Source organism: Chiloscyllium plagiosum, unplaced genomic scaffold (assembly GCF_037043375.1).
Source record: "Chiloscyllium plagiosum isolate Xiang-an unplaced genomic scaffold, Cpla_swu_hap1 HiC_scaffold_8, whole genome shotgun sequence".
In the NCBI taxonomy this organism is placed as follows: Eukaryota; Metazoa; Chordata; class Chondrichthyes; order Orectolobiformes; family Hemiscylliidae; genus Chiloscyllium; species Chiloscyllium plagiosum.
The window spans coordinates 79260726-79274860 of record NW_028270146.1 but is presented as its reverse complement, the minus strand read 5'-3'; the positions used below and the strand labels follow the sequence as shown (position 1 = coordinate 79274860).

The following is a 14135-nucleotide window of genomic DNA, read 5'->3' as shown; positions in this document are numbered from 1 at the left end:
TACCAGCCCCACATTACACATGTAATTGCTTACATTGAGTGTCCTGTACTAAATTCTGTCTATGGAATTTCATTTTTGAGGATTAAAAGAAAACAACATGTTGAGAACAGTTCTTTAAGTATCAGTTGTCCTAGCTACCTTAACCAATCGACCACTATTCATCTGGCAGCACCGGCAGTATACCAGCATGCTGTTCAACTGTGGAATGAATTGAAACTAAGCCTTATAGTCTTGACACAGTTTTGGAAAGAGAAACAATGTAAACAGTTCTTCGTCCACAGACGCTGCCAAACCTACAGCATTTCTCTAGCACATCCTGTTTTTATTTCATCCCTTCAGGATCCATAATACTTTGCTTTTATCTTATAGTCTGCTCCTCATGTTGTTACAAAACACTTTATATTTATTAATTCTTAAATTACTTCTGTAAGATTTTGAAGAATTGAGGAGGAGGAATTTATTTCAAGTTTTGTGGATATACCTGGAAAGTCTTCTTTCAAAGAAATCCCTTTTTTTCCCCACAAGGCTTCCTAGAAATCACATGACTGATGATAATTGCTTGCTTTGTTGTGGACGCCACTGAGGTTGTTTCAACAGTGACAGGTTTGGACAGACTGTTCTTGCCTTACATAACAGAGTTGGAGGATAGTTTGCTTAGAACCAATTGAACTGGAGAAAAGCTGGCTAAGAACAAGTTAATTTGGAGAAAAAAAAACTTGCAATGAAAAACTGCCCAGCTGATAGCCCCCATTTCTGAAAAAAAAAACTTTCTAGTTCAGGATGCAAACTATCATTTTTGTGAAGAGTGATTGCAAAACCACCTCAAGATTGTATTTCTTGAGCACATTGTGTCTGCCAAGAACTTGACCACAGAGTCATACAGCACAGTAATAGACCCTTTGGTCCAACCAGTCCATGCTGAACATAATCCTAAACTAAGCTGGTCCCACCTGTCTGCTCCCATACCCCTCCAAACCTTTCCTACTCATGTATTATCCAAATGTTTTGTAAACATTATAATTGTGTCCACATCCACCACTTCCTCAGGAAGTTCATTCCAAATGTGAATCACCCTCTGTGTAAAACATTTGCGCCTCATGTCTTTTTTAAGTCTCTTGCATCTCACCTTAAAAATGTGCCCCCCTAGCCTTGACATCCCCCATCCTTGGGAAAAGTCAACTACCATCAACTCTGTCTACAAACCTCATTATTTTATAAACCTCGATAAGGTCACCTCTCATCCTCCTATGCTCCAGTTTATCCAGCCTTTCCTGATAACGTAAACCTTCCATACCTGGCGACATCCTGGCAAATCTCTTCTGAACCCTCACCAGCTTAATATCCTTCCTATAACTGGGCAACCAGAACTGGACACAGTATTCCACATGTGCCAAAATATTAGAGCAACAGACTCTAGAATATCCTAAACCATACCTTTTGCCTTCAAAAATAATCCATGGGGCAAAGTGTTTTTTTTAAAGAAAGTCAATGTCTCTAGAAATGTGTTTTTGCTGAAGTGTGTGTGTGTGTTTTGGGGATACTTAGTGAATTTTCTATAGTACTGATTATGTACCTTTATTCATTATTGCACTTTTACTGAATTAATTTTGGCTTAATAATAAATCAGTAAGTTTGTTTATTAAGAAACCTGGGTGATAGATCTTTTTTGCTTAAAAACATGCAGATAAATTATTTAATTATCCATCGGTAACTGGAAAGGAGTATTTTTATTTTATGCTGTGACCTATGGTGTAGTGGGACAAGAGTGATGATGTATTCCCCCAGGCTCATTTGTAACAACCCGAGTACCACCCATTCGTGTCCAAAGGGATTACTAAGAGGAATTAAGCAGCAGGAACACTGGTCATCTTTCCCTTCCTAACCCCAAAAAAAGCAGAGGTAACTCTGACACTTAGCTGCCATCTTGGCAGAGTTCCACTACTTTAGTTCCGAGCAGGAATCAAATATGAAACTTTATGAGCTCTTTTAATGCAAGAGCTCCTTTGTGCAATAAACTTATATGAGAAGAAAAATAAGGTCTACTGATAAGTACAGGGACTGAGGCAAAGGTAATTTAGCAGCAGAACTGCAACGGAAGTTGAAATCTATGGACGTTCCTGTTGAGTACGTTAACATAAGATTCATACAATGAATGTACTGCTTGGCATATCGGTAATCTCAGTTAGAATTAAAGGCAGCAAACTGAAGATACTTCCAGATATTTCAAAGCTAACAACACAGATGGAATACGTGTGATGTAGCATCCATAGCTCTGAACTAAGGCGGCCAGATTCAGGTCCTACATACTACTCTTTTTGTGTAAATAACATGAATTTTTTAGGGATTACTTTTTAAAAAAAATCATTAAACTATGAGATAAATACAGAAATTTAAGTAATTTTTAATATTCTTTAAACTAATTTCAGCAATATGTTAAGTAACCTGAACTGGCTACCCTCAGCAATAATAAAGACTGTTCTTTAAAATTGTCGAAAAGAACATCACATCTCACCATTGTACATTTTCATGACACTTTTCATCTCAAAGCACTTCACTTGCAACCTTGCCTCGTAAAAGCTTTAATCTAATAGTTGAGTGTTTTAAAACTAGTGTTAACTACAGTGGCAACACAGCTGGGGACCTAAATGTGACCCTCAAGAAAAATTGGACTAGCCTTTGAAAATAATTTTCCCACTTGCTGTCTGGGCAGGAGTGAAATCAACAAATTACCAAGCAAAGAGAAAACTGTACACCCATCAATAAGGGCACAACACTTATCCCTCTTTCAACTTACAGGATCAATTTTCATCCACTTGCACTTTGAGAGTGGTGCATAATAATAGGTTACACATACTCCATTTCACAACTCAGCTACTAAATTACTGTAAAGAATACCCACAGCATTTTTCTGCAGTGAAAGACATTGCTGCTTGATTGTAGTGTACTGTTTAAATGAAAGTCACCATCACTTATGGATTAAACGTTAGAAGAGACTAATTGTATATCAACAGCAAACAACCACATAAGTATGCTTGCTCTGTGAGGAATGGCAAAAAATAGAAATGATTTTACCTCAAATTGCTAGCACTTCACACACAATAACATTTTACAGAGAACAGTATGCTTTTGGTGTATTAGGTATGGCAGGGAAGCAGTATAAAGTGTAAAGTTACCAACAGACAAATGTTACATTAGCACTTACACGGGCAAGCTATTCTCCTTCAGGAGACAAATTCTATCCTTGTCAATACTAATTTTACTCCAAGTAGTAGAAAACAGTTTGAAAAGATGAAAATTAGAGCTCTGTGCTGGAAACAGCCAAGCTCATTCAAGCTTAAAGGCCATTTTGTTGGCCCAAGGTGCTGAGGTGCAGCTTGAAAACATTTCCACAACTTCCAGGTCAACCCATTCATCTATAGTAAACTTTGTTTTTTTTATTAAACCTGTCACAGGTTTTAATGTCAATACTTTTCCACTTAAACAAACCAATCTTTTCAAAGAAATAAAAATATCCTATACACTTCAGTACTTGAGCAATTTTTAAAAACTGATTCTTAAAGACAGAATAAGGAACAATGTTAACAAGAAAGTATGTGGTTTTCTTAAAAAAAAGTCAACATGTATCTTCTGTAAAGTCAAATGTTTTGGATGTTTTCCATCAATCTTAACCTTTTGAAAGAAGCAGATTTTTTTCTGCAGGCGAGTCAAACTATACCACAAATGTCCTCCAGCTTAGACAGCAAACCAGACAGATTCAGTGGCTGCTCTATTCTTACATGCTGTTCAGAGGCTGGACAGCAGGAGGCAGGATTCAAGCTGAAATGCCAGTTTTCTCACGTTATGATGTTACCATCTAAGAACTGACAAAAATGCAGCAAATTAATTACAGAGACAGAAATTTGCAGAAGTGTCAACAAGGGCTGCAAATGAAGCACAAGCTTGCGTCAGATTATTTTTCAAAGTCCCCAACTGAATACAATTTCTCAACCTTAGCTTGGCAGCTACTAAGATTCACTTGAAGTTGCCTCTGTTGGTCACGGTTACATATTTTTACATCTTTTTGAGGGAATCAAGGAATTTGGGATAATAGAGGAAGGGGTATTTGATAGTGAAGATCAGATACAACCTTATCTGAGCAGGCATGAGGGGCCAAATCACCGACACTACTTCTCATTCTTATCACGAAATACAATGTGATGCTAATTTGAACAAGATGCAAAATCAGGCACTGGATACATTTAATTAGCATTTACCACAGAAAAAAAACTAATCAAAACTGTTATGATAGATATATTCATCATATCAAGACTATGAAGAGTCATTCCAATGTCGCCATCACCCACTTCGTATCCTGGCTGAATGGTGGGGATCACCAATTGTAGATAAGTCCAACCCCTTTGAAAAATTGCCCAAGTATCTGACAAATAATAATGCTAAGATGGCATTTATGTTTGACCAATGAAGTGTGATTATTTCTTCCTTGAGCAGGCATCACCCTGAAGATTTCAACATTGATGGGCTATTTGGCCTGGCTTGATGAGTTAATGCACTTCCTAACCTTCCTCATAAAAGGTTTAAATAATTGATTTGTCGACCAACTTAAAGATTACCCAGTGGAGGGCTCTGGGGCTTAGTGTTCACTATTTCACAATGTGGCCCATCAGTGCAGCTCTGCATCACTGCAAATATGAAGCAGATAAAAACTTCCCAGATGCCGCATTTCAATAATCAGTATGGAAACCATACTCTGCAAGATATACTGTTGAAATTCATGGGTTATTGCCCAAGAAAAGAAGAAAATAAAAACTGTCTGAATGTTGAAATTTGCTAAAGGAATCTGACACTCAATGTCTGCTGTTTAATTAGAACAAAATTGTAACGTCCTTCTGTTCCAACATTAAAGTAAGAGTTTTAAGAGCAAATAACATTCTTTCATCAAACTTCTACAGATGGTGAAATTCCACAGAATATGCCGTGGAAAAGTCGAATCTTTGGATTTTCTAACTGTTATTCCTGAGGATGGAGTGATTTTCTAACTGTTATTCCTGAGGATGGAATGATCAGATTTTATCGAAGGTTTATAGAGGAATTAGGCCATTTTTAATTTATAGTCAGTTTAAGGATGATGATACAAATCAACAGCTTGGTGCCCTACCTTGGAAAGCTATGCAGTTTTGTTTGTGCTCAGGAATTCCGAACATTCCTCATAGTTAACTTGGCCAAGTTAATTTTTGATTATTTTCCACCTATATCTATGAAAAAGGAGGGTAAGGCGAGGTGAGATACATTGTAAACAGGGGAAAAAAAATTATCCATTTATTTTGAGGGTTTCTTTCTCCTACCCATCACAGAGTATCATTCTTTTTCATTTTGTGAAATCTATTGGAATAAGTTCCAAATATTGTGGCTTTCTTTCCTGCATGCTTCTGATCTAAGTACTGTCTCAGATATTTAACACTGTTTTATTACCTTTGAAAATGAAGCAACTTCTCAAAGTCTTCTGTTTTTGCCCAGTTGATTGCAAGTTGGATACAACTCTAAACTATGCAGCACTTTCAAAAACCGTTGTCACCAAAAACTTGTTGAGAGGATCTGATCACACCCAGCATACCTTGCTATTTAAGCTACTGTATTCTGACTGTCAACGAGGACTCTTATTCCCACTATCAGAAGTTTCAAAACTGAAGAACAAATGTGAGAATTGAGTGACTTCTTTCATTTGAGATCACATGGTCACCACGGGGATGTAGAGCTCAGCATATGATGTTTACAATGCTCAACAAAATATAGGCTTCAAGACCAACCCCACCATTGATAGCATCAGGAATACTGTTTGACATAAGGCAATGCCTATCTCATTTAATACATGCATTAATTACACATCATTAGTTATCGTGGAACAGTATGATGCAATTGAGTGGGAGCTAGCTTACTTCCCAGGGTGAGGGACGAGAGTCACAGGCTCGAGAACCTAAGGTCAGCCGACTTCCTTCCATTTGTAAACCAGATACCTTTTCACAACAACAATCTGACACAAACACATTTTAAAAAAAATATTTCCAGATGTTACAATAGCTGAATACAAATATTCAAATGGCCACGGTGGGATAACATTGCAGGATTATTTGTCCAAACCTCTAGCTTATTATTAATCCAACACTAATCAAGTCAGGTTAAGATCATACCATTTTGTCCTATCAATGTTGATAGCATGTGGATGAGATGGGCTTATAATTCAACTCATTGTATCTGACTCCAGGAGAACAGAGCCAAGCGAGATCGCCTTCCAGTACTAACTTTACGCATTATTCTTCATTTATCAAGTGTCATAATAGTAACTTCAGTGGGAATACAACTGCCAGGATTTTGAAGACCTCAAGGTAGCCTTGGAATTTTGTTAAAGTGACATGTGCCTCCATATTATCTTGATAAACTACAATTTATATTATAAAGCATGAGAAATACAAGTTGATGAAAGGGAAGCACAGTCGTAATTTTTAGAAACATTTTGTACAAAGACTGATTAACAACTGCAATAAAATTTCAGATGGTGAAGGGGTGATAAAACCTCAAGCGTTTATTCAAAAGACAATTGGATGCTGTGCTGGTGGGGACTATAGATTTATATGGAAGGATAACCTACCCTCATCTATTGATAGCTTTATAATCTGTTTGGTATCAGACTGGAGAACTTAGGTAATTTTGGGGAAAGTTTAATTAAGACTGGGAATGACGGGAGGGGAATCACCATATTTAAATAAAGCACCTTCTTTGTTCAGAACAGAGAACGTACACACCCTTCAGTATGAGGTGGACATAACAGAAGCTTTTACAGGTGATCGTAGATAGATACAGTTGCCTGCTTAAAGTCCTTCTCCACTGGTCCTCCATCCACAGTCATCTACATTTGCAGCTTATTTCTTTTCTTTGCTCCTTTTGCTCCATATCCCTGTTTTTTTGCTCCCTGAGCAAAACTGCAACTGTAGCAGTGCAGCAATCATAGTCTCCTAATTGTGTAATTCTTATGCACACTCCCAATATGTGCACTGCTATCCTCACCATGTTGGTGCTGCCAACCAGGTGTGTGTGCAAGAAGAATGCTTCCGTTTCAAAATGTCACCGACAGTGTAGAAATGCCTGCTGTGGAGTCAACTGTTAATACATTTATTTTGTTCCTATTGTGTACACCCTAAAAAAGATCAGCATTAACGTTCATGAATTTTGCATGAGATCAAGGCCGGACGAGCTTTGTGAACATCTATGATGCCTTCATCCTGTTTTATCACACAAGTTATTTGCAGTTATTTGCAGTTGCCGCTCAAAGACTGAATGTTTCAGAGATTTTGTTTGTTTTATGGAAGACATATCAGGCTATTCTTTCCCAAAGCATTACCTTCCTTTGCCAAAGCTATCTCATGTCTCCTTTTTACCTTCCTGATTTCCGTCTTAAGTATACTCCTACTGCCTTTATACTCTTCTAAGGATTCACTTGATCTATTCTGTCTATAAGAGAGAAAGTGAGGGCTGCAGATGCTGGAGATCAGAGCTGAAAATGTGTTGCTGGAAAAGCGCAGCAGGTCAGGCAGCATCCAAGGAACAGGAGAATCGACGTTTCGGGCATAAGCCCATTCCTGAAGAAGGGCTTATGCCCGAAACGTCGATTCTCCTGTTCCTTTCACCCTGACAGGAATATACTTTCTCTGGATTCTTGTTATCTCATTTCTGAAGGCCTCTCATTTTCCAGCCATCCCTTTACCTGCGAACATCTAACCCCCCAATCAGCTTTTGAAAGTTCTTGCCTAATACTGTCAAAACTGGCCTTCCTCCAATTTATAAGTTCAACTTTTAGATCTGGTCTATCCTTTTCCATCATTATTTTAAAACTGATAGAATTATGGTCGCCGGCCCCAAAGTGCTCCTCCACTGACACCTCAGTCACCTCCCTGCCTTATTTCACAAGAGTAGGTCAAGTTTTGCACCTTCTCTAGTAGGTACATCCACAGACTGAATCAGAAAATTTTCTTGTACACCCTTAACAAATTTCTGTCCATCTAAATCCTTAACACTATGACAGTCCCAGTCTATGTTTGGAAAGTCAAAATCCCCTACCATAACCACCCTATTATTCTTACAGATAACTGAGAACTCCTTACCTTTAAGAGAGCTATTCTCCAGGTAGTCTGCATATGTTGGTGGCTTGGCAGTTCACCTCCAACTGTTCAATTTTTTTTAATGGGGTTTGTACCCCAAAACATTGGATCGTTTCATTGGTTTTAATATTGCCAAAATACTAAGTTCGCACTTAATTGGAGTTTAGTATCTTTGGGGCATAATTTAAACTGATTGGCCGAATTTGAAGTTGTTTTTGTCTCATAGCAACCCAGATACTGCTAGCTGCTGGACCAAATGTTACACTGTAAATTCTCCAGCACTCTGTGTACTTGCTAGATCTTTCAACTCTCTTAAAGATACAGTACACCTTACATCTTCATAACAGGGGTAAGGATAGAAAGTGGAAGCGCACATTTGCTAGACCAGTCTATATATTTCTTTAGGCTTCAGCGGCTGAAGGTGCCTTTTAAGTGGACACCTCAAAGCACTGGGGAAACACCATCCACATTGCCTTTGCAAGAATCCACGGTCAAGAATGCTGGTCTAATGGTACCATCCTCTCACACATACACACAGTCACACCAAAATTTACTTCTTCTTTTAAATAGAGCATTTCACCTTATTATGGGGTGTAAAGTTTTCTTTTATATATGTGGAAAGCGGTATAAATAAATAAATGGCTATTGATTTAGTGGTTTACTCATCTCAGTCATAAGTGTTGGTAATTGTTCATAAAGTGTCCAGCCAATGGTTATATCACCCAAAATTATTTGCATTATGGGATCCAGGGTAAATTTTTAATTTCCAACCTGCACAATATTAAAGAGCTATCAGAAAATAAGGAAAAAAGATGTTGTGTTCATGAAACATTTATCTGTTTCCATTGCAGAACAGAAATATTGGCTATGTTCAAAACACTTTGATCCAGTCTGACATGACTTACAGTTAAGTTCTCCATGTTTGAAAACATGAAATACTTTTCTACGAGAATCATTGTGTCCCCATTTCTTCGAAGTTTCAGTTAGTTGATCTAACAATTTGCTCCACAGTTTCCCTATTTACACGACTTGCTTACCTAGAAATAGATCAATGCTATTCCACGACCTGTGCAACTTTGAGCATTTTTCTCTTTCCTTGACGTTCTTATAAATTTATTTCTCCATGATAATTTTCAAGTTTATTATTTTGCTTCTTATACAAATATCTCATCCATGAATTTGTTATATTGTGCATGATTATCAAATATATATTTTAATATATTTACTCCCCTTTCATTGCCAAATGGAACTGAAGAAAACTACACAATGAACTTTCATCTTCAAAAAAAAAAAAAATCATGGAACATGGTTTCTGCTGCACCTCAGTTTCATAGAAAACATTCATCTTCTATTCTTCCCGCAGTTTGTATTAATTTGAGTGGATTGTCACTTCTTCACTACTGATTTTCATTTATAGGAACAATGCAATTTTCTAGTTGATGTTTAATCAAGATTAGATTGTAATATCCACTTTACAGTAACTGACCTTGACAGACAGGGTGTGGTAACAATGAACTCAGTGTCAAACCATTCAGCATCTACTCACTCTTGCACAGCTTAAATTGGACGTAATGTATGTACTGTATGTTACTCTACCTAATTGATACTGGCCATTATATTTAACCACTAGTTTCTCATCTTAAGCCAACAAAAACATATGCATCACAAACTTTAATTCTCCAGCTATTCTGGCAATCACAACCTTTTGGCTGTGGAATTCTTGAATTCTACTACCTATTGTGAGGGAAAGTGCATTCTGATTTCTCACTTCAATGGTCCATATGTATTTTTATTGTTACATTACTCATTCTTGATAGCCAGACAAAATGAATAGTTTCTCCATTCTGTGAAGTACTCTGTGCAGTTTTGATCCCTTTATTTAGGGAAAAATATAATTTCATTGGAGGCAGTTCAGAAAAGGTTCACGAGGATGATCCTTGGAATGGAGGGATTGCCTTATCAGCAAAAGCTAAATAGAACTGCACTCTATTCACTGGAGTTTGCGCTAATGAGAGGTGATTTCATTGGGAGGTAATGTCCGAGTGGCATTATCACTGGACTGTTAATCTAGAGACTCAGGCAATGTTCTCGGGACCTGAATTTGAATTAAATAAAGTCTGGAATTAAGAGTCTACTGACGACTATGAATCCATTGGCAAGTGTTCGAAAAATCCCTCTGGTTCACTAATGTCATTTAGGGAAGGAAACGGTCATATCCTTACCTGGTTTGGTTTACATGTGACTCCAGACCTAAAGACTCTTAACCCCTCTCTGGGCAATTAGGGATGAGCAACAAATGCTGGCCTAGCCAGTGACACCCTGATCCTATGAATAAATAAAAAAAAATAAACATAGGGTTCTTGAGGGTCTTGACAGGGTAAATGCTGAGAGGATGTTTTCCCTTCTTAAAGAATCTTGGACCAGAGGGCACAGTCTCAGAATAAAGGGGCAACAATTTAAAACTTAGATGAGGAAGAATTTCTTCTCTCAAAGGGCTGAGAATCTTTGGAACTGCTTATCACAAAGAGCAGTGGGGTCAGAGTCTGTGTGTGTGTGTGCGTGTATTATATATCTATATATATAGCTTTAAATTAAGGGGTGGTAGGTATAGGACAGATGTTAGGGGTAGATTCTTTACTCAGCAAGTCGTGAGTTCATGGAATGCCCTGCCAGTAGCAGTGGTGGACTCTCCCTCTTTATGGGCATTTAAACGGGCATTGGATAAGCATATGGAGGATAGTGGGCTAGTGTCGGTTAGGTGGGTTTGGATCGGCGCAACATCGAGAGCCAAAGGGCCTGTACTGCGCTGTATTTTTCTATGTTCTATATATAATATAGACAGATAGATTCTTGATCATTAAGGGAATCAAAGGTTACGGGAAAAGGGCAAGAATGTGGTCATGAGGAATGACTGATCAAACATGATCGTATTGAATGGTGGAACAGTCTTAATGGGCTGAATAGCCAACTCCTCTTCCTACTTCTTATTGTTTTATGGTCTTAGAACATTCTGCTCTGGATACTCTCTTCTCAAAGACAAAAAGGAAGTTATTCTTTGAGCTTACCTGCCCTTAAAATCATCAGATTCACTTTTGAGTTGGCCCAATCATAAAAACGGTTATATAAAAAAAACACAGGCTAAACACTGTACTCAAAAATGACTTGATTCACTGCAGTTATTACTGTGCCAGCCCAAGACCAATAATTAGATGCAAAGCTTTTCTTCAGTATAAAATTGGTATTTGTATGTTGAAGATGATCAAAGTGCCTTTGGTTATGTAAGTACAGGAGTGATTGGATGCCAAGTATATAGAATGATTCTGCAACTTGCTTCAACCTATTTTAAAACCTGACACTTGGAAATGTTCCATGCAGCTCTTATTATTTTTAACCTGCCAAAATATTTTTCAACCAAGCATCTGGACTTAAACCCCTCTGAGCCCCTGCCACCATATTGAAAAACAGACTTCTTGTTCATTATCTCTTTTAATCTCCCTGGATGATAACTTTTAATTTTTAAATCACTCCACACAAAACTCTTTCTTTCAAGTTCTCTGATGGATATAGGCTTAATCTCAGAACGGTAATATTTGCATGGTAAATGTAACAATCAGGAAATAGGTTAAAGCCTATTAGCAGCAGGGAGCATATGTTGACAAAGTATGCAAGATTTCCCCACATTTCCTACGCAGCAGGAGCTTCTAATCACATCATGAAGTAGTTCTTCAACACAGCGCAAGCCTGTTATTTAAGCAGCAGCAAGCCTACTTCCTTCACTTTGATGCTTCACTGCAGAGGTAAGTAAACCATTTACTTTCATAAACTTCAGCTTGTGCTAAATGTGTTACAGGAGCATCTGAATACATTCTGAAAAGGGGCACACTGACAATCACTCGTGGACACTTTTCGCAGCATATTAATACAAAAAAATTTATGATTTATGGACACAAATCTAACAAATGCATAAGTCCTGATATCATCATTTTGATTTTTTCAAATTCAAATTTTATTTGCTTTCTGGAAAAACCAATATACTCAAAGCAAAATTCAGAGAAACTTTGTTTCATACCACTCCAGCATAGTCAACAATATGTTTGTAATCCCATACACCATTGCTCCCCAGTTCCACTTCATCATCTAGCTCATTCGGCGTGCTAAGGAAGAAACTTATCCTTTTCTTTTCAGGCATCAAGGAACACAAGATGCAACAACTCAGAGATACCCATGACCCTCCGGAACCTTCCTCCCCTTCACATCCCTCTGATTCCATCCCCTCTCCCAAACCAAACTACCGCAATGTATTTACTATCCCTCCCGAACTTCAGTTCTCTGATACTGAACATTCAGTTTTACCCCTCTGCATTCCCACCTGAATAATTCCAGGCATGACATGTCATTGACCTCTTCGTCCATTACCTTAACTTCCGTTCCCATTTCTTTGGATAAGAGCCCTCTCCCAGTCCCACAGACCCCTTCGTCCACCTCCAACACTCTCCCTCGACCTGGACCCCTCTTTCTGGCCTTTTATCTGCACTTAACTTGCTCGTTGAGAAGTGTCGACATGACATCGGTTGCCTTAATTTCTCTGCACACCTCTCCCCCACCCATTCCAACTTATCTTGCCGTGAACTGACTGCATTCCATGCTCTCAGATCCAACCATGACTTCGTAATTAAGCTTGCTGACAAGGATGGTGCTGTTGTTGTTCGGTGGACTGGCCTCAACATTGCATAGCCTGAGCACCAGCTCTCAGATACCTCCTCCTCGACCATGACCCCACCATGCAACATCAGGCCATTGTGTCCACTATGGTCACTAACATCATTGCATCTGCGGACCTCCATCTCCCATCCCCACCACTTCTTCTTGGTAAAAAAAATGCTATTACCACAGCGTCCGGGCTCATAGTCTCCAAACCCTGCACAGCTCGCACCTACCTCTTTCCCAAAATCCACAAACAGACTTATTGGTTCTATTGCTCCTGCCCCACAGAGCTAATCTTTTCCTAACTCAACTTGGTTCTGTTTTCTCCCATTGTCTAGTCCCTGCCGAATTATATCCACAATTCCTCTGACATGTCATACCAGTTTCAGAATTTCCAGTCTGCGTCTCTAGCTACCTCTTCTTTACCACCGACATGCAATTCCTTTACAATTCCCCCATCAGGATGGTCTCAGGGCTCTCTTCTTCCTCTTGCCAATAAAATCCAGACCTTCCCCATACTGCACCACCCTCCTCTGCCTGGCCAAGCTCACCTTCATCCTGAACAACTTCTGTTTTAACTCCTCTTACTTCCTTCTGATCAGAAGGATGGCCATGGTCACCCACATCGGCCCCCAGTTATGCCTGACTCTTTGTGAAGTACATGGAACATTCTTTGTTCTCGTCCTATTCCAACCCCCACCCATAACTCTTTCTTCAGTATATTGTTGGTATCATTGGTGCTGCTTCCCCCTCTCATCCGGAATTAGACAGCTTTATCAGGCTCGCTTCCAATTTCGACCTTATTCTTACCTTCAGCTACATCCTCACATCCTGCAACCTATAAAAACTCCATTCTCCCAGTTCCACAGTTTCCATCACATCTGTTCTGATGATGCCAACTTCGACAATGGGCGTCTGAAATGTCCAACTTCTTCCTCAACCGAGCAAGAAGTTGACAGGGCCCTCAGCTGGGTCCCACCAATCTGCAGCACTTCAGCCTTCACCCCCTCTCTTCCCTCCAACAACAACAATAGGGTCCCCCTTGTCCTGACCTAACATCCCACCGGCATCCACACCCAGAGGATCATTAGCTGCCATTCCACTAACTCCAGCAGGATGCCACCACCAGACACCTATCCCCCTCCCCTCCCTTGCCAGCTTTCTGCAGGGGCTGTTCCGTCCAGGACACACTGGTTCACTCCCGACACCAACCTGCCATGGCATCATGGCACCTACCCTGTAACTATAGAAAGTGGAACACCTGCCCGTTTACCACCTCCC

At 39.2% G+C, this 14135-nt stretch overlaps 1 protein-coding gene across 3 annotated transcripts in view; it reads right to left on the bottom strand.

The window, feature by feature from the left end:
• Window positions 1-14135, bottom strand: part of dph6 (diphthamine biosynthesis 6) — a 332005-nt gene that overhangs the window by 81575 nt on the left and 236295 nt on the right. The window lies entirely within an intron of this gene.